The sequence below is a fragment of the Dromiciops gliroides genome, chromosome 3, assembly GCF_019393635.1.
Source record: "Dromiciops gliroides isolate mDroGli1 chromosome 3, mDroGli1.pri, whole genome shotgun sequence".
Taxonomy (NCBI): domain Eukaryota; kingdom Metazoa; phylum Chordata; class Mammalia; order Microbiotheria; family Microbiotheriidae; genus Dromiciops; species Dromiciops gliroides.
In genome coordinates, this window is record NC_057863.1 from 172,418,634 (window position 1) to 172,440,259 (window position 21,626).

At 35.5% G+C, this 21,626-nt stretch overlaps 1 protein-coding gene across 3 annotated transcripts in view; it reads right to left on the reverse strand.

Moving 5' to 3' along the window:
• Positions 1-21,626, reverse strand: part of IRS2 (insulin receptor substrate 2) — a 37,896-nt gene that overhangs the window by 10,472 nt on the left and 5,798 nt on the right. Inside the window, exons 2-3 of one of the 3 annotated variants that reach the window (XR_006355591.1) lie at positions 13,171-13,260; positions 8,717-8,930 (exon numbers count right to left, since the gene is read on the reverse strand). The exons of 1 other annotated variant lie outside the window; for it this stretch is intronic. The gene's annotated coding sequence lies outside the window, so the exon portion shown is untranslated. The remainder of the gene's footprint in view (positions 1-8,716; positions 8,931-13,170; positions 13,261-21,626) is intronic. One more of the 3 variants, XR_006355592.1, reaches the window with a different exon arrangement.

Consider the following 21,626-nt stretch of genomic DNA (forward strand, 5'->3'; position numbering starts at 1 on the left):
CAAGAGTTTTGCTTTTTTAAAGGTAGTGAAAGAATATAAATTTAATTGTCAAGGCCTATCCTGAGAGGTGTGTGTACGTGTGTGTGTGTGTGTGTGTGTGTGTGTGTGTGTGTGTACTAAATCTTTCTTGGACAGTAGGGAGATGGAGTCTGCCTGATTTATGTATAGTGTAATAGAAAAAAAAGTGTTAAATTTGAAGTTAGAGGACATAGGTTTTAATCCTAGCTCTGTCACTTTTACTTGTGGGAATATGGGGTAAATCCCCTTATCTCTCTGGGCCTCAATAACTTCATCTGTAAAATGAAGAGGGAGTTAGAGCAGATTATTTTTAAAGTTCCTTTGTACTACATCACCATTTAAAAAAACAAACCAACAACAGCAATAAGCTTCTTAGAATCAAATATACTATCAGTAAAAAAATGAAGTAATAGTTCCTACTTTCCCTCATCTCATGTTATTCCTGCCAATGACAGTCATGCTCTCTTAATACAACAATATGTCTTTACCTTTTTTCCTCACCCAAAATTATATTTGCGAAAAACATCACTCCCAGTTGCTGTGAAAATCACTTGATAACGATACTTCACCCAGCAAAGAAGTGAAAATTCTTAACATTACTTAAAATACTTAACACTTAAATACTTAAAACCAATGAAACAAATAACCCTTCAAGTAAGATAAATGCGTTTGCTTAAATTGTGCAGAAACCAAATAGGATTGAAATTGTTTTTCTAAGAACTAGCTATAGGCTGCTGAAAAGCTTAAAGTTCTTCAAAATATTGCAAAGGGCTCAGGGCATGACAGAATTGCTTTCTCAATGCACTGTGAATGGCAGGCAAACACACTGAAAGAGGGTGCAGCCAATAGGATAGGCAGCTGCACAGCTAGAGAATGCCAAAATCCTTTTTAATTTCACATGTACTGAGCAAGGACAATACATCATAAACTAACTAGATACGAGTCTAGTCGAGGCCATGCAGTAATAGCAATTTGTGTTTCTCTAGCTGATAAAAATATGCACCAAATGGTAGATCTCCATGTAAGTCCTTCAGCCCAAGAAAAATGATTTACATTCAAATCACCCACTATTTAGATTTCACTACTGAAAAAGACCAAATACCAAGTAACAAACTATCATTATACAGTTAATTTACATAAGAGGGCCCAGAGAGCTAGGCCCTTCATGCTAGGGATAAATATACAACCATGATGAACACTGTGAACCTAGGCCTTTACTAAGTGCTCTTCCTGTCTGACATTTGTTAAAGTGAACCTCAATAGAAGCCTGTAAAGGAAGAACATCTTAAGAAGGAAGCCTAAGTGTTATGTATGGAAAAGAGGAATAATGGTTGCTGTCATTTTAATTTTATAATTTGCCCACATGATTGCAAACTTCCAGCCTTCCTATTGGCTCCTGGAGTCACTACAGTACCCCAGGTCCTTAAAGGTCCTCAAAGCCCTACATGTATTGTTTCTTCTCAGATACATACATGTATATATATATATACATGTATACACATATACATACTATACAAATATACATGTACACATATGCATATATGTATATGTGTGTATGTGTGCTGTCCTCCATATAGGTTGATTTATACACTTTTTTTTTTTTAATGTGGGCTTCAGGAAGTAACGATTTGTGCAGTCACATCTCAGGAATGGAGGACCCTAGATTTAAAAGTTAGAATGTACTTCAGTTCTAGTCTGACTCCCTTCATTTGATAGATAAGTAAACTGAAGGAGGTGAACTAATTTGCCCAATATCACTCAGGCGGTAAATGGCAGAGGTAGGATTCAAAATAAACTCCTCTGACTCCAAAGCCAGAGCTGTTTCCAATGCGTCATATTGTTTCTTTTCTGTCACAAGGAAGATTAAGTGGTAGATAAATGAGATGGTGGTTTATTAGGAACCTGAAGAGAAGCACTTCTAACCCACTGACATTTCTAAAGGCCTTATATATGAGGGGAAAAACAAATTTCAATGAAGATTTTGTCACATCTGGCTCCGAACCCCACAAAATGTCTGCCTTATTCTCCAGGTGCCTTGTTGATTTAAAAAGAGAAACAAAGTCTTCTTAAGAAGTCTGGGGGCGGCTAGGTGGCGAAGTGGATAGAGCACTGGCCCTGGAGTCAGGAGTACCTGAGTTCAAATTCGGCCTCAGACACTTAACACTTACTAGCTGTGTGACCCTGGGCAAGTCACTTAACCCCAACTGCCTCACTAAAAAAAAAAAAAAAAGAAGAAGAAGTCTGCCTGCACCCTTCCTCAAATGCAATTTATACAACACCTAATGGCAAGTCTAAGTAGCACAAACTCCTTTTCTGAGTTAGGGAAACTCCCAGAAGAAAGAGAAGTCCAGGGTCAATGACTGATACTTCCACTTCATCTCTTCCTGACTGGAAGACAATGATGTCATTCATGACACATGATTATAAGCATTTTTGGTGATGCTCCCCTCATTAAACACCCAAATAACAGAAGGATTATAAATGAAATTCTTATCTACATAAACATAAAAGTTCCCAAAATGTCTACAGTACAGAATCACCATTCAAAGCATCTACTGACTAAAATTAGAGATAAAGGATGTAAAGTAAATACATATGTTCTCAAATATAAAAATTTTTTCCCAAGCAATATAGTCCTATCAACCTTTTTCCACATATGCAGCATAAAGCCTTTAAACTGATTTACTAGTAATTTAAAATCAAAATTTCAAGTACTAAATTAACAGATGCATAACAGATAAGGTTGAACTAGATGACTTCTAAGATCCTTTCTGGAGAATCCCTTCCTTGTCTATGATAGTCTGACAATGAAATAGTCAGATTTTCCTTTATTATTTTTTTTTCCTTCAGTCCAACCACTCAAAGATGGGAGATGTCATCCCCCAAAATAAATACTGATCAGTACAGCTTAGTGTTTTGGGTTAACTTAATTTTGCGATATCCATTTCATATTGCTTAATATGGTGTACTAAAAAGCAGTGTGACATAGTGGATGGAGTATTGGCCTTGGAGTCAGGAAAATGTCTGGTTCAAGTTCTATCTCTGACTTGATGTGTGTAAGTATTTCCCTTAATCTCTCAGTGCCCCCAGGCAATTCTCTAACACTTTAAAGTTGCAAAAGAGTAGACAATCTGCATTTGCAAAAGGAGTTTCCTCATTAAGAGTTCACTACTCCAATGAAATCATGAGTTTAGGGGTGAAATATATGCATATATATGTATATATATACATATATCCATATCCATATCCCATAGATAGTATCATATAAATATAGATCTCCTGCATATACATACATGTGTGTATGTATACAGAAGATTACTTGACAATTTCTTAATTGGGATAGAATCCTGAAATGTTGGGGCTGGAAGGGACCTTAAAAGATGACCTGTCCCAACCCCTTTATTTTACATATGAGAAAACTACAGTTCAAGTTACTCAAGAAAAGTGTCAGAGCTGATATTAGAACCTATGTCCCTTAAAAAGACAGTGAGTAGTGGATAAAGCACTGGCCCTGGATTCAGGAGGACCTAAGTTCAAATTTGACCTCAGACACTTGACACTTACTAGCTGTGTGACCTTGGGCAAGTCACTTAACCCTCATTGCCCTGCCCCCTGCCAAAAAAAGACAGTGAGTAGATCATTTTTTAAAAAAATATAGCAGTATTCCTACGTCCTGAAGAGTACAATTTTTCATTCAACTAAACATGAATGAATGAAGCCTATTTCTGTGATGAAAATGTAAGATATGACAGAGACCTCCAAAATTAACCAAGAAATGGAATGTGTAATAAAAATAAAAAACACTAACTTTACCAAAACATAGGCCAGTTTCAACAAATAACATGATCAAATGATTTATAAATATCTGTTAATGATCTTTTTTCTTCTAAAAATTAGGCTTTATGTATTATCTGCAGAGAGATTGAGCAGGAATTTCCTCTGTTCTCATTATAATTGCTGCAAAGGGCACCAGGGTTCAACACATGCACTATTGCTTGTCACAACCCTCCCTTTGTTTACATTCCCAACAATGCAAAAACAGCTGCTTCCTTTCATTTGCTGTTTCTACTTTCATTTCTCCCTTTAAAGAAATCTTCTAAGATTTACCTTATGAATCCAGATGCTGTCAAAAGTATATGGAAATATAATGCTGCTTTCTAGAACCCATGTGACAGTAAAATTTTTAATTTGGTATTTCTGACTTGAAAGGAAAAAACAACAACAATAATTCCTGAGAAGGAATATTTAATGATGTATTCAGGACAAAGAATTAAAGGAAAGGATTTTATTCTTCTCTTCTCTCACCTCTGATTAATTAATGAAGGACAGTATTTTATAGCTACAGCAACTTGTAATAGCAAAGGAGAGTACAAATTTCAAGGAGGAAATGTATTTTTGCATGCATTGCAATGGCTTTGCAATCAGAATATTCTTTGACAGATCATGTTCTAATTTTCAATTTAGAAAAAAATGACTATCATTTTTATAGGAGGCTCCTTATATGTCAATAATGATTAAATGAGGGTGATATTCTTATTTTAGGAAAACCAACATTTACAACTAATCCTAAATCATAAAAGAAAAAAGAGTTGATAAAAGTATGTGAAGAGTTTATCAATTACATGAAACGTCAAAGCATTCAGAGCTAGAACGAAACCCAGAAATCCTCTATTCCACTGTTCTCATTTTGTGAAAGCCAGAGAATTTAAGTAACTTGTTGAGGGTCACAGAGGTAGTAAATAGCAGAGTCAGGATTTGAATTCAGGCCCTCTTACTCCAAGTTCAATTCCCCCACCCCCACCCCGATACCCCCGGCTATACCACACAGCTTCTACATAGTCACCAATAAGCCGAAGGGGGAAAAAAGCATCATGCTTCATATAGCTTATGTTTCCAGAATTTTTACATCACTAATTTTAAATTTTCTTTCCATTAGTACAAATTCTATGGAAGATATGGGATAATAACAGCTGACACTTGGTTGTTGTCCTTCATGGTTGAAAAGGACCAAAATGACATCACTCCACTGGGGTCAAGGTACAGTGTGCCTGACTGTTGCTGGTCAGACCAATATGAACTCAGAAGACTCTCCCACAGTTCAGAAACAGATAAGACAGTCCAATTAACCCTTATAGGTGTCTTCTTTTTTTTTTTTTTGCAAGGCAATGGGGGTTAAGTGACTTGCCCAGGGTCACACAGCTAGTAAGTGTCAAGTGTCTGAGGCCGGATTTGAACTCAGGTACTCCTGAATCCAGGGCCGGTGCTTTACCACTGCGCCATCTAGCTGCCCCTTATAGGTGTCTTTTAAGGCTTTTTAGGTGTGATTGATATTACCTCATTTAAGCTGGATAAAAGCATTGTTATCCCCATTTCATAGATGATAAACCTGAGGATTATCCATGTCCATGGAATGTCAAAGGCAAGATTTTCACCCTAGGTGTACCTGATTCCAACTCCAGACTTCTATCTGGCATGCCACACAGTTTCTCTATGGGATGATAGACTGCTGTAATATATTTAAGGGGCAGGAGAGTAAAACTGAGAGGCAGTAGAGTACAGACCAGAAAGAGACCAAGATAGAAAACCTAGGTTAAAAACCTTACTGCTATTTATAGTCGTGTGACTGCTAGCAAGTCAGGTGAATATTTCTGTTCCTCACTAGATCGAGTGTTCAGTTAAGGCATAGAACTGCTATGAAAATCAAGTGAGATAAAAAATGCCAAATCAATTTGCAAATTTTAAAGTCCTTTACAAATACTGAGAGTCAACATGACAATGGATAAAAAAAAAAACAAACCAGCTTTGGAAGTTGAGAGATCTGGCTTCAAGTCTGCCCTATGAAACGTACTGATTGTGTTACCCTGGTTAGATCACATCACCTCTCAGTGTTCCAGACAACTCTTTAAGATTATAAATTACATAGAGATATTGACCTGCATTGGTGGATGGAGTTTCCGTCATGCGGGGCGGGGGGGGGGGGACGGTGTTGGGGTTCTCTATATCAATAAAATAAAAGGTCAACTCCCTACCATCTATCCCTTACAAATCTATAAGATATCATTACCATTTTGCTTCCCAAATTAAGTGAGTCAAAGATTAACACCTTTACTTCATGATTTTAAGTTAAAAAAAATTTCAAAGGAAAGCAAATATAGAGGGAAGTGTACTCTAAAGGATAATACAATATAAGGCAACTTATCATTGAATACACTTTAAGTAATTAGGCATCCAAAAGACTTAAGGCAGTTTCATGTTTCAGGCAATCCCAGACAGTGAACCCAGGAGACAGTACTGTGTGCAAATACAATATAACTGAAAGGATACATAACTAAACAAAGTTCATAATTCAGTGACTAACTGAACACTTGGATGTTGCTGCTTTAAAGGATCCACCAGTTTCAACTGTTACTTTACCTCTTCTTCATCCTATTGAAAGGCAATGAAGATTTTTTTTTAAAGGACAATTATTTCATTGGTAAAAAGAGTACCCAGTGAGGAAACTCCTTCTTTTTCAACACATCAGCACTTTCTCTGAAACTTACATTTTAAAGAGCTTCTAAGAGCACTGAGAAGTTGAGTGACTTGGCTAGGATTAAGATACTTGATGGTATGTTTCAGGGGTGGAAATTGAATTCAGGTCTTCCTGGTTCCAAGGCCAATTCTCTATATATTATTTCATGCTGCCTCTCAATTTTTTTTAACTGTATATAAAATATTTTATAAAGAAATTCAAGGGTTAGCATTTACCTCACTGTACTTTGAAATATCATATGGATCATCATAAACAGGATGAAGGAATGAGAAAAGCCATGACCACCCAATATAAAAATCTCAAAGGATTTTATACATTTCTCCAAAGCTACCCTATTTTTCTGTGAATAGCATAGCTTTCACATAGTGGCTGATGGTGATCGACTTATTTTAATAAAGTTTAAATAAACTCTCCCATTAAATGGAAGTGTTAGGAGTAGAAAACTCATAGACAACTCAGTGTTTCTCTCTTACACAATTTAATAACTAAACCTCTGCTTTCTGAACTTTGAAAAATGCCTTAACTACAAGTTTCTTTCAAATGGAGTATCTGAAGGTCTTTAAGATGCCTTCCTAAAAAAAATCTAAAAAACACTGATATCCAGGAAATAAGGTCATTTTAACAACATACAAATTAAATATCTGCTTTTATTTTAATTTTAAAATAAAATTAGTGAATATATGGTTTTGATAAAGAAAGTGAGAAAATCATACTTCAATATCAAATTTAGTAGTGATAAGTAACCAGCTACACATATACAATACAAAGGAAGATGAAAAATAAAGTTTTAAAATAAAATTTATCATGCTGTTTCTAAATTCCTCCCTCTTCTCTCTCTCTCTCTCTGAATCATTAATGTAATTGTGCAATTGTGGTAGACTCAGTTTACTTTTTTCTCCTAGAGGCATACTGTACTCAATTAATGGAGGAACAGGTTTACAGAGTTGTTTTTTTTAACTGTACATGTATCTATACACCTCACGTAATTGTCCTCTTAGAACAATACTGAAAAATTGAAAAATATGTGTTTAAAGTAATGTTTCCTTTAATTGGCATTCTCATGGCATGAGGTATTCCATGTGTCTGAACTTCAGACAACTAAGGCTTGCTTATTCCTTAAAAAGTGCCAACACTTATCATATTGATTGTTTGTGGCTAATGATAAAATGAATGTTTTTAAAAGTGCCAACACATCCTAAAGAAAACATTTTTGGGGGTGGGACAATGAGGGTTAAGTGACTTGCCCAAGGTCACACAGCTAGGAAGTGTCAAGTGTCTGAGGCTGGATTTGAACTCAGGTCCTCCTGAATCCAGGGTCAGTGCTTTATCCACTGTGCCACCTAGCTACTGTCAAAGAAAACATTTTTGAAGGATTTTTTTCCCCAAAATGTGTTTCCCATCTCCTTGTCTTACAAACAGTATACACTTACCCTTATCTACATATTTCAAGGTGACCATCACTATTAAAATTAATTATTGTACTATGTTCTAAGACAGCAGTGCCCTCAAAGGCTTTTGAATTATGTGGAGCTCTTGGCTCCTATGTTAGACATTCCCAGAATACTGAGCTGAGCTTTTATAGTTTTTCCTGCTTTTCAAAACTGTATCCTTCCCAGGTTTTCACTGTTGCCAGTGTTAAATCCTAACAACCCCATTCAATGTTTCTCATCTATAAATAATCAAGCTTATTAAATGAGTACCCTAATTCCATGGGCTTTATGACAACTATTTGCCGTCTTGGTTCAGAGGTCTTCTTTACTTCCTGGTTGAAAAATGAGTTCTGATTGGTTGGGGTCAGGAGGTAGTGTGTCATGGTATTGTTTATACTCCTAATGCCTAGGTATAGTTGTTCTGAATCAAGAGATGAATAGTCTTATTCTGACTCTACCATTATGCACTATACTAGTTGTATAGTCTTAGTCCAGAACCTATGATTCAGTTTACTTATCTGGTAAATTATCTTAAGGCCCCTTACAACTCCAAAATTTGATACTGTATGATGTTCTACATATATTTTTTTTTTTGCTTTCCCTATACACTCCCATCTCCCACTTCCCCTACCAAGGCAACCTTTAAGTGAAGTTCCTGTCATTATTTTTGTAAAGAACAGTGATACATGGTAATAAAAGAGGGGAAAAAACCCTGCAAGACTGACAAGAAACTCACCTGTATCTGATTCCCCCATGGTTCATGATTCAGGGCTGCCCAGTCAAATCGGATTTCCCTTCTGCAACTACTGTCAGAGTAGTTGAAAGAATTGGGTTGAATGTCTGTGATTTTTCAATGACTGAAGCACTATAAGCAGTAGGGACTGGTGGTGGGAGCATAGCCTCCTTTGCACATGAAGGAAAGGAGGATTTCCTGAATATTTCACAGATGTCTGTAAAAAGGATGGGACAAAAATCCCCCACACCATCAGTGATGTTTTTTCAAGTGCCTACATCAAAACACAACCTCATTATCTAGCTAGGGAAGCTAGCTGGTACAGTGGATGGAATGCCAGCCCTGAAAGCTGGCAAGCCTCATGACTTCTAAAAAATGAAACAATGTAGGGGTAAAAAGTCCTAAGCTTTGTTAAAACACACACACACACACACACACACACACACACACACACACACACACACACACACACACACGCGCGCGCGCGCGCGCGCACATGCATACACGGGTGCTAGAAAATAGGCAAGGGTAAGGGACAAGAGGTATGAGCCTGAGAGAAGAGCTCACAGTGCTAAAGTGAAAACAAGAAAAGGTAAGAAGCCAAGAGAGTAGAATGAGGGGGAACCATTAGAAAAATCATGTACCTTCTTTTGACCTAAGTTTTCCCATAGTAAAAAGAGGTTTAATTCGATCTCTGAGATTCCTTCTTGCTTTGTCTGTTTGGGTTTTTTTTAGGGAGGAGGGCAATGAGGGTTAAGCGACTTGCCCAGGGTCACACAGCTGGTTAAGTGTCAAGTGTCTGAGGCTGGATTTGAACTCAGGTCCTCCTGAAGCCAAGGCCAGTGCTTTATCCACTGCGCCACCTAGCTGACCCCCTTCTTGCTTTGTCTAGGAAAATATGTGACTACATAGAAGGACTGCCGTATGAAATTCAGAATGAAAAGAGGGATTTTGTGTATGTATATATTTATATGTATACATATATACAAATGTTTACATATATAGATATATAAACAAACATGTAAAACTCAGCTAAAAGAATAGAACAAATTAATACCTCAGCATCATCAAATAATAGAATCTTTTATGTCACAGGAAAGTTAGAATCAGAGTATTAATTTGGGGTTGTAATTTTGTAAATGTTTTTCACAATAGGATAATGAATTCTGAGAAATGGAAGACGAGAAAAAACAAGCTTTCTATGTCCTATAGGCATCCCTTATAACTAGTTTTCAGAAGCTAGGTAGTACAGAGCGTAGAGTACAAGGCTTGGAGTCTGGAAGACCCATCTTCATGAGTTCAAATCTAAACTCAGACACTTCTTGGGCTCTGGGCAAGTCACTTAACCCTGTTTGCCTCAATTTCCTCATCTGTCAAATGAGTTGAAGAAGGAAATGGCAAACCACTCCAGTATCTTTGCCACAAAAACCTCAAATGGGGTCATGGAGAGTTGGACAGGGCTGAAAAATGACTGAAAAACATATCTGGTTTTACATTGTTATTATAAGTTAAAAGGGGGCGGCTAGGTGGCGCAGTGGATAGAGCACCGGCCCTGGAGTCAGGAGTACCAGAGTTCAAATCCACCCTCAGACATTTAACACTTACTAGCTGTGTGACCCTGGGCAAGTCAATTAACCCCAATTGCCTCACTTAAAAAAAAATAAGTTAAAAGGTTATTATTTTTTCATCTATACCTAGGAACAGTAATTATTATCCCTGAGGGATCAGAATCCTCCATGCATGCACATTCACATTACTTTGCAAGATTTCCTTACCAATGTCGAAAAATAAATGGGTGTGTGAAATATTAGTGTGAACTATAATATTTGTTGACTAAATGATGGGTTAATATGAATTGAGTCCCACCCTTATTGAAGATCTAAGGTTTCCAATATCTGCAAACATAAAAATCCTCTTATGAATGGAATTATTAGGGTAAGACCTCAGTACCTGGGGCCTCAAACTTTTATAGGTCTTTCATGAATTGGATAAAGGAAGATGCCAAGAATTAACACATCTTGGTCTAGGGAAGTTATATATTTGATATGGGTTTTCTATTACTACTACTACTTATATTGTTAATAATAATTCACGTATAGCATTTTGCACAGGGCGATGACCTGTACAGGGTCACACAGCTAGTATGTGTCAAGTGTCTGAGGCCAGATTTGAACTCAGGTCCTCCTGAATCCAGGGCCAGTGCTTTATCCACTGTGCCACTGAGCTGCCCCTCACATATAGCATTTTATGGATTACAAGGCATTTTCTCCACAACAGTCCTATAAGGTAAATTATGCAAATATTGTTCAATATTTTACAGATTCGGAAACTGAGGCTCAAAGGAGCTAAATGGTGGCCCTCAGCTATTATGTTTAGTAAATGTCAAAGCCAGAACTCAAGCCCAGGTATCAGCTTTTACTCTGGGTTCTTTCTACTGCACTATGCTATCTTTAAGAAATACTGTTCTTTAATGTATGATAACATAAGTAAATTAAGGGAACATGAAAAAATTATACCTGTCAGATTTGTAGATAATGAAAGAGTTTATGACTAAACAAGAGACAGAGGAGATCATGGGAAGTAAAATAGATAATTTTGATTACATAAACATAAAGGGCTTTTGAACAAACAAAGCCATAATTAGAAGGAAAGCGGGAAACCGGAGGGAATTTCACAGGAAGTTTTTCATCAAGCCAATTCACAAAAATAGGAGCCATTTCCCAGTTGACAAATGGTCAAAGGATATGAAAAGGCAGTTTTCAGAAGAAAAAAATCTAAGTGATCAAGAGTCACATGAAAAAATGTTCTAAATCACTATTGATAGAGAAATACAAATTAAAACAACCCTAAAGTACTACCTCACATCTATCAGATTGGCTAACACGACAGAAAAAGAAAAAGATAAATGCTGGCAGGGATGTAGAAAAATAGATACATTAATTCCTTGTTGGTAGAGTTGTTAATGGATCCAACCATTCTGGAGAACAATTTGGAACTATGTCCAAAAAGCTATAAAACTGCATATCCTTTGAATCTGCAATACCACTACTAGGTCTGTATCCCAAAGAAATTTAAAAAAATGGGAAAAGACCTAAATGTAAAATATATTTATATATGGCGGCAAAGAACTGGAAACTGAGGGGATGCCCATTAAATGGGGAATGGGTGAACAAATTATGGATTATGATGGAATACTATTGTGTTATAAGAAATGACAAGCAGGATGGTTTCTGAAAAATTGGTAAGACTTATATGAACTGATACAAAGTTAAGTGAGCAGAACCAGAATAATACTGTACACAATAACAGCAATATTGTAATGATCATCAACTGTGAAAAACTTAGTTACCTTTATCAAGATAATGATCTAAGACAATTCCAAAATACCCAAGTTGAAAAATGCTATCCACCTCCAGAGAGAAACTTGAATGCAGTTGAAAAATACTTTCCCCTCCTTTCTTTACTTTCTTGCTCCTTCTTGTTTTGGTGTTTTTTTGTTTGTTTGTTTGTTTTGTTTTGTTTGCAACAAGGTTAATATGTTAATATGTACTGCATGACTTCACATGTATAATTTTTATCATACTGCTTGCTTTCTCAGTGGGTGGAAGGGTGGAGAAGGGAGAGAATTTAGAACTCAAAATTTAAAAATAAATTTTAAAAGAATGTTAAAAATGAATTAAACAATAAAAGATAGAAAGATTTAAAAAAACTATTCTACTGAACTTTGACAGACAACTCCTCAATACAAAATGCTGCAGAAGTAAGGCTGAAGGTGAGCCTAAGCATTATAGTACATTTTTCCAGGGCAATGAGGGTTAAGTGACTTGCCCAGGGTCAATTGTCTGAGGCTGGATTTGAACTCAGGTTCTCCTGAATCAAAGGCCAGTGCTTTATCCACTGTGCCATCTAGCAGCTCCTACTATAGTACTTTCAATATTATGATCCTTTGATATGACTAGAACTTTTAAATGTCCTTAGCTTTGAAAGCAACACAGGTTTTATCCCCCCAAAATTGTTTGTTTTTTTTTTACAAATTTGCAGAAATTATGAAAAACTGAAGCTTTTGATTTAAAAAGGTCAGCATCAGATTTTTTTATGCTTCAAATAGCAAAATTACAGGATATCTATTTGTTTACAATAAATGGAAAATTATTCATTGCTTCTATTTTATTTTCTCGCATTCACCTGCAGACAATATTAAGTTGTCAGAAACTTTCATGGAATATAAAGACTTGTACATATGTACCTTTGTGCACCCTAACCCTACCCCACCCCCAAATCCTACCTCCTGGTAAAAAGGGAAAAATTATCTGAGTTTGCCATTTTAGCAAAATTACTTTTCCACTGAATACCTAAATAAGTTTTAAATGAAATCATATATTTAAGTCTCTCAATAAGATGAAAATAAGAACTAATATAAGTACAGAGTTTTTGATTGACCCAATTCATAAGATTACCACTGGAACAGCTTCCTGGTGTATTTTCAGTACTTCCTGGTGTATTTTCAGTACTAGTCTACATACTTCTGCATTTACCTTAGGTCACATCTAGATGGATTGAAAAAAGACAAAAACAAAATATAAGTATCACACTGAGTATTTACCAGATGATACTTTATTAGTAATGCTGATACTACTATCAAAAATGCCTAGGGACCTGTGGTATGGGAAATGGGACTATTCAGTTCTGTGTTTTTAGGCAATTTCTGCTCAATCTGTATCAGCAACTCTGTGATCAGGGCAATAGACCAGACCCCTAGTGTCTCCATTTCTAACTCCTTTAAACAAAAACAAGCTGCTCAACACAACATTTAATCCACACGTCACCTAATCCTGCTTAATACTACAAAAACTCCGGGTAATATTTGTGTAAGTTTTTAAATTTAGCAAGAACATCCTGGCCTATTTCAAAGACCTCTTCTCCCACCACTCTGCATCCCACCCCTAACTCCAAATATAATCTATCAGTGCCTTTTGAAAACTTGAAAGAAAGAAAAGCCAGGGAGTCCCACATTAATATAAACTGGTCCCTTGGCATGGTAGTAACAGATGGCAGTGTAACTCAGAATTAGGTTTACTGAAGGATTCTTCAACAACAGAGAGGGGAATTTGTGATGATGAAATACATTTTAGTGTCTCTTTTAGAATGATCCTATATCACAACATTGGGGCAGTCTATATAACTCCATAAACCCTATCCCTCACTCAGGAGATAGCAAGATTACCCATCGATAAACTAAGTGTCATGTGGTAAGAGACCCCAGTGCATGTATTTACAGTATATCTTTATTTCCTTTAATTTGCCTTTCTTCAACTTCAAAATAACAAATAAATAAATAAGAAAGCTACTCCCGGGAGACATTTCCATTTTTGTCTAGGAAAGGAAAAGTTTTATGACTACTTTAATCACTTTTACTGAAGGGGAAAAAATCCCCCCTATTTTGTTTGCCCTGTGAGGCAGACCGTCTCCGATCATTAGCCTGTTGTCAACAGAGATGCTGGGGTAGATTACTAGTGTGTATTGCTTGTAATGGCAGGTGCATGGCCCTGGGGCTGCCATCTGCTAGGAAGGAAGTATTCTCTTCTAGAATGCTGAAGAGACTGACAGCTAATGTAAACAAAACACTGAGTCATCTATAATAATCAGAGTCCATATAGAAGACTTTAGGTGCTTTTCTCTATAGGTACAATACGGATTTTTATTCATTTATTTGGGTATTTATGCTTTGGCAAAAGCATGTATTTTTAATAGGGATATTATTATCATAATGACTTATTATTAGAGATTGGTTTTCATGCTAAATTCATATATCCAAATTGCCCAACAATTTTTCTTTATTTGCTTAAGAATACTGAAAGTATTGGTAGAATCAGTAGTTCACAAATAGATAAGGTGGCATTAAAGAAAACCCTGATAGTTTATTTATCCATCCTCAGGAAAATTTTAATTGGTTACTTTTCTAATAACCTATCCTAAGACTCATGTCTTAGGAAATTGTTAGAAGAGTTAGACATAATGAAGGGTATAAAGTATTTCATTTTAAATAATAAATTACCCTAGAAGAACATAAAAGACTCTCAACAAACAAACAAAAAATCCATCTAAAACCTGAGCAGAGCTTATGAGTTACTGCATTTACAACCTAAGCTATGTCTACCTAGTACTGTTCTAGGTATATTCTTAGAACTTAATCATCCCCTAATAATTGACTATCAACATTGAAGAAATTACTTAGATGCTTGACAGATCCCTACTTTATTTTTGTTTTATGTGAGCACAATCAAAATTAGCCAGATACTTTCTGTGCAAAAACTTGTCCCTTTACTTGACCTCTTCTGGGTTAATTAAATGATTCTGGCACCTTAAAGAAGGTACCTTCTATCTCTCTCAAGAAGTAATTTATCCTAATAGACTGAGGGGTCTTAACAGAGCTTCTATAAAAGCCTTACCCCAGTCTACCCTGAAAGAAATCAAAGAAACTATTAGTCATCATAAGAGAGTGCACTCTCTTGAATGTGTACAAATTTTCCTGCCACTAACTTGGGCAAGTCACATAAACTCTGGGTCTCAGTTTTCTAGGCTGTATACATAATGGCACTGACTATATGACAAGTCTTTCTTTTCATGTCTAAATTTCATGCCTCAATGAAATGTTAGAAACCTCAAAGCAAGTCCTTCAAACTGAATAGTCTATTTAAAGTCTTCCAGAGGTTTTAGAAACTTTCTTACATTTCTCCCCTGAATCTTTATGTCTTCACACAGAAGCATAAATGACCAGTGAAACACACATATACACACACACCCATGTGGATATTACACTACAGTATGAACCCTCTAAAATGAAAACAAAGGATATAATTCATGGGGGCACATGGTACTATAAAAAGAGAAGTGGACGAAAAGTTTGGGGAGTGAGTTTCCAGTCCTATCTCCATTAACAGCCTGTCAATCTCCCTGAACCTCAGTCTGCATATCTATAAACTAGATAGAATAATACTTGCCATGCTAACTACTCAGTGTTGTTGTGTTAAACAAGATAATGTATGTGGGATGGACTTTGAGAAATGCAAAGTACTTGACAATTATCAAGGAACTACTACTTATTATTGTAAAAATTCAGAAACATCATTCATAGTTCTTTTGCAAAAAAAAAATTGAAAATATCTGGTTTGTGAGTAGAAATCAGTAAATCTTTCATTACAGCTAAACTCAACAGCATTCTTTCAGAAACAAAAGGCTGATTCTCCAAGAGGTTGTTGGATTGTTTTTAAAAGCTCTGTCTGTCATTTGGGGGCATATTTGTAGATAGATATGAACAGCTTATTTGATGCACTACAAAACAGAAGATCTTTACCCATATATAAACTTTAGGGTTATGCAATAAATTGATTATTAGTGCAAGTTTTCTGATAACTTAATAGTATAATCGAATAGAGCATCATGAAAGGTACGTTTGCTGTAAAACAAAATCTCAAGTTTAGAAAAATAATCTATACCGATTTGTTCAAATGTTTTTATATGTCCTTGACATATAAATTTGTATTTATCATAGCAAAAATTAGTTTTCTTCCTGTGGAAGTGTGTTTTAAATTCCATATATATGTAAATATCCATCTAAAAATACAGTTTCTAGAAAATTTATGATGAATTTAGTTAATTTAAAATCCTTAAGTGAATCAGTGGCTCAGGACCAGTCGAGGCAGTCAATAGAGCTGGCCTTAAAGTCATAAAGACCTGGGTTCAAATCCAGCTTCTGATTCATAATTGTGATTCTGGCCAAGTCATTTAACCTGTGTGTATTCTAAGTCAAAGCTTCTTAAACTGAAGGTTTTGACCCCATATGGGGTCACATAACTCAATGTGGGGGTCATGAACATTTTGGCAGTTTGATATAGATACCTATTTTAGTTTGATTTGTATACCTATTTTATATACCTATATACCCAGGGTTGTGTAAAATTTTCGCTGGTGAAAATGGGTCGCTAGTGGAAAAAGTTTAAGAAGCCCTGTTCTAGGTAATCCCTAAGACTATAAATTGAAGGGTAGGTGCCAGTCTGCAATGTAAGTGGGAGTTTCCTCATCTATATATTCACAGGTCAAAAACTTATACCTTTATAAATGATTCCAAAGTGATATAGGCTATTTTTGGAAGATGCTATAGTTGCAAATGATATTAAAAGAAGTTATTTGCCTGAGGAATGAATTTGGAAGAATTACATATTGTCCAACGTATCCAATACTGACAGAATGGCAAAAGAAATGTAGCTTCCTTTTAAAAGTTTATGATTATCTAAAATATACACAAAAACATTAATGTTGCACAAAACACAGTATTCTATCATTTTTGGGGGGGGCAGGGCAACGAGGGTTAAGTGACTTGCTCAAGATCACACAGCTAGTAAATGTCAAATGTCTGAGGCCGAATTTGAACTCAGGTACTCCTGAATCCAGGGCTGGTGCTTTATCCACTGTGCCACCTAGCTGCCCCCATGAACACAGTATTCTAAAACTTAATGAATCAAAATTTAAGGATTTGTTTGCCAATCAAAAATTCTCATTCATTTTAATTCCCATGGAAACCACCTGATTTATACAAAATAACATTTTTCCAAGTTAATGTAAAAGAAATCAGAAAGATCAAACTGAACATAAAGTGTGTAAGCACACAACATACTAGATTCAGCCTAATTTTCCTACAGCATTCTAATGTCATGAAATTCTCTAAGTTAATAAGTATGGCAAGCTCTAAGTATCTAACACTGTTTTCTCTTATGGATGGTAGGAGGAAAAGCCTAGCACATAAAATATGCTCCAGTTCTTTTCTCTGTTTAAACATGCATTCCTATATGTATTTTCCTTACAGCCAAGTCAATGTTACTCTCTGTAGCTATCTTGAAAGAAATCGAGTAATCAGAAGCAACCATCAACCTAACCATTTCCCCTGCCTTGAGCAATGACTGCTGGTTCACTTTAGAACAAACCTACCCTTCAACTTTGTCTACAATAATTTATCTTAAGTGGTTCAGAGTTTCCATGACAATCTTCAAATGGACATTCAAACTAAATATAACAAAATACAAAGAAAAAGGAACATTGATGTCCAGATCCCCTCCCCACTTTGCATTTTAGATGCCATTAGTTGTATTTTTAAATGATATGTAAATTAAAGTTCAAAAAGAAAAATGTTTAGGGATTTTTTCCCCCTGCAAAATGTTGTATTTCTTTTATATTTTGAATTCACTTTTGCTTTTGAAGTTGTCAGTTTGCAAAATCCAAGACACTTTCAACTGCAAATACTTTATATTAATTTCAGTTAGAAGCACATATTATGTTTAGTTTTGTCCATACTACAGAAATTCTGCAGAGAACTAAGTTTGTGGACTGACTAGGACATAACTGGAGAATTCGCTTAGGAGGGTGGGCCCACAAAAGCTTTTTACCCTGAATGATTTTTTTTCCTCCAAACTCTACTTGGTAATGTAGATAAAAGACTAAAGTTACATTTCCCCTTAAGTTTAAGGTGAAACTGGAACACTTGATTCTGTGCTACAAAAAAAAAAGGCAAAAACTCCCTTTAGTTGCCAAATCTGATACCAAAAGTTAACTAATTCTTGGAACTATGTTTCTGTGGAAAATGCATTAGTGGGTATTTTAACAGAAAAACCATTATGCTTTGGTATGGCTAGAAAACTGTGACCCTGTTTTAGGTTTTTCTTAAAAACAACAACAAAAGTCTGGATTAATGTTAATGAAATACTTTTAAAAACTAAAATTTCAATTAAAACAGAATTTGGATAGAAGGTGATGGTAAAATGTAGATATATTCCTACACTGTTGCAAAACCAAGGAGCATAGCATTACAAGTCAAAACACGGTGCACAGAGGGACCAGTCTCATTTAATCAGCCCAAAAGAATGAAATACCAAAGTGAACAAAGAATGATGGAGGCAATGGAAAGTCTGAGGAACTGGTTCTTGTTGTTCTAATGTATCTCATAATAACAGCTTAGACTGCTACAAGTAAAACAAATGTATATTTTTCCTAAACACAAACTGTCACTACTAAAACAATGTAGGAATTAACATACATGCTCATCTGGAAAGCCCCTCTTTAAATATGAAGTAATTATAAAGGGTAATTGAAATAAACATTAAGTCTTTGGGTAGCTCCAAGAGTAGCAAAATAGTTTTCTTAATGATCTATTTTGAAGTGTAATTTAGAACACTAATGCATTAATGTTAATGGTATATTTAAACAAATGTTCAAGTTAAATAAAAACAATGAAAAACATTAATGTCAGGAGATTTGGTGCCTTAAAATAGATGGAGCACCTATTTCATAATGAATGGCTTTGTCACACACCTATTATCCCCTCCATTTGAAAAACTAAACATGAAAATCAAAAGATTAGCAATATATCTATATGTATGTATGCATATCATACATATACACATACATACATTTTTGCATATGTATACATGCATGTATAAGATGATAACAAAAACTGGTGTATTTTTAAGTGAGTACACTTAATTTCACAGATTTAAAAATATTTTTATATCTGTTAAATTGTGAGCTCATTTTTAAAAAAAGTACCAGTTCTTTATATATTTGTGAATTCTTCATAGGAGTGTGTGTGTGTGTGTGTGTGTGTGTTTAAATAAGTAGAAGTAGCAACAGAATTCTTAGATTGATTTCCCACCTTTCTTTGGAAGAACTCTAAAGAGCCCCGATATCTTTTATCTATCTCCTTTACCCTCACAACTGTGCCTCTGAGATAGTTAAGGGGAGGGAAATTATTATGCCTATTCTGCAGATGGAGAGACTGAGAAAGAGAGGGATTAAGTAGCCTCCCTAAGGTCACACAGTGATTCAGTAACAGAGCAGGAACTAGAAACCTGGCTTCCTGATACCTAATTCAGTGTTCTATGGAACAGATTATGTTCCTACTATGAAGTACTATTTTTGTAAAGGCTTCCCTTTCAATAAAGGAAACAGAACCAGTCATGTGACTTTCATTCAAGAAAGGGTGCATGTGTTTTCATTAGCACCTTACTTGTCTACTCCTGGGAATGGGATAGGAACTCTATACCAGTATTATCTTGTTATGACAAGAGCTAGCCAACTAAACCAAGGGGAAAAAAAATGAAAGGTTATTTGGTTTGTCAACTAAGCTCATTATACTTCTGAAAGTGTTCAAGTGCTTTGATATTTCAGTAAGTACAACTTCCTCTTAAATGTAAATAAAGTAGTGCCTTTATTTTTCCCCTGCAAGCATTTCTTTCATACCAAAGTTACTCAACCATTGGTTTTAAAATGATCATGTGATACATACTCTTTATCAAATAAAATTTAGACAAATCCACCTGACAAATGGGACGTCTAATATTACTTTAAGCAGTATTTCTCATCAAATTTGTTTTAGGATATACAGATAAATTTTAGGATGAGAATTCCCCCTAAGAATAGGAAAAAAAGAAAAGCTAAAATATTAATTCTTCTTAATAGCTAGTATAATCCACTATACAAATTTTGCTGAACTTGGTTGTGAAATTTACACAAATTGGCATTTTAAAAAAAGCAGTAACAATTTTTTGATCCGATAAAAATCCATATGGAAAACAGACTGAAAACAAGTGTTAGTGCACAATACACACACACACACACACACACACACACACACACACACACACACACACACACGGTGGGTGACCTTTATTTCATTTCTTGTTTTAATAAAATTACATTATGCCCACAGTTATTTTATTTTCATTTATAGCACTTGAAAAAAAAAAAACTGCCTACCTAAAGCTTTTTTTCAATGAACTTTGGTGATCCAGTAAAAGTCCACTGCAAACACAATGATACACGCCCTTTTTGCTAGCACTTATGCAAACAGTAAACAGGATACAACTAGCACCAAGGTATTTTTCTTCAATCGATACTATTTTTCCATACCCAGCACAGTTGTTCTACACAAATATTAAACACTTCCAAGAATTAAGGCTAAAATCAGATATGATCAAGGATACCCCTTACTTTTATTTCATGAGGATACTCTATTTCTTCCTCTTATTTAAAGATCAATTCTTTCCCCCCTAATCCTACAACTGCATTTCTATAAATCATACTCTTAGAAGTCATTTTTGCTGTTATGACCCTTTTACATAAAAGCACCAGAAACTCGTTTCACCATGGATATGTAATTCTAATCAACGCAGAGGATTATTCTGTGAATTTGTAAATGCTAATGGTCTGGCTCAATAGAGTACTACTTACAGATTACATTAATAATGACAAATGATACATTCGCACTTTCCTAATCTACTATTCCCTGTGTTACAAGTTAGTTCACTAAAGATTCATTTAATATGTCTTTTTTATTTACCTTGAAATTAGCTAATCTACTTCCAAACACAGTATATGCAATAGACTCATACACGCAATACTTTAGAAAAGTGTCAGCCAAAATAATTATCCATCTCTGTTCATCTACGAAAGATCCAAAATACAGAGCATTTTGACTTCAAAACACAAGTCCTTCATACAGAGAGAGAGATCAAGGTAGGCAAACTTTATCCCAAACAGGATAAGCTGGGTTCCCAAACACATAGTATCGAGCTCTTTACCCTTTTTATTAACCCTAAGAGGGCACTGTATCATACATGAATCATGTTTCAGAATTAAACTTGCTTCATCAGACAGCTCTCAAGCCCTGTACCTTCAGTGAGCTCACTCAATGAAGAGACTCCAACGCTAATACCTCCTGTAAATAGGAGGTAGAAACCAAAAGCCAGGGCCTCACCTGAATCCAGTCCAGGTTTTTATTACCCTGCTCCTCCCCTTCAGGGACAGGCCGGAAACAGTAAAGGCTATCAAGTACTCAGCTTGTGTGTTTTGTTTTTGTTTTCAT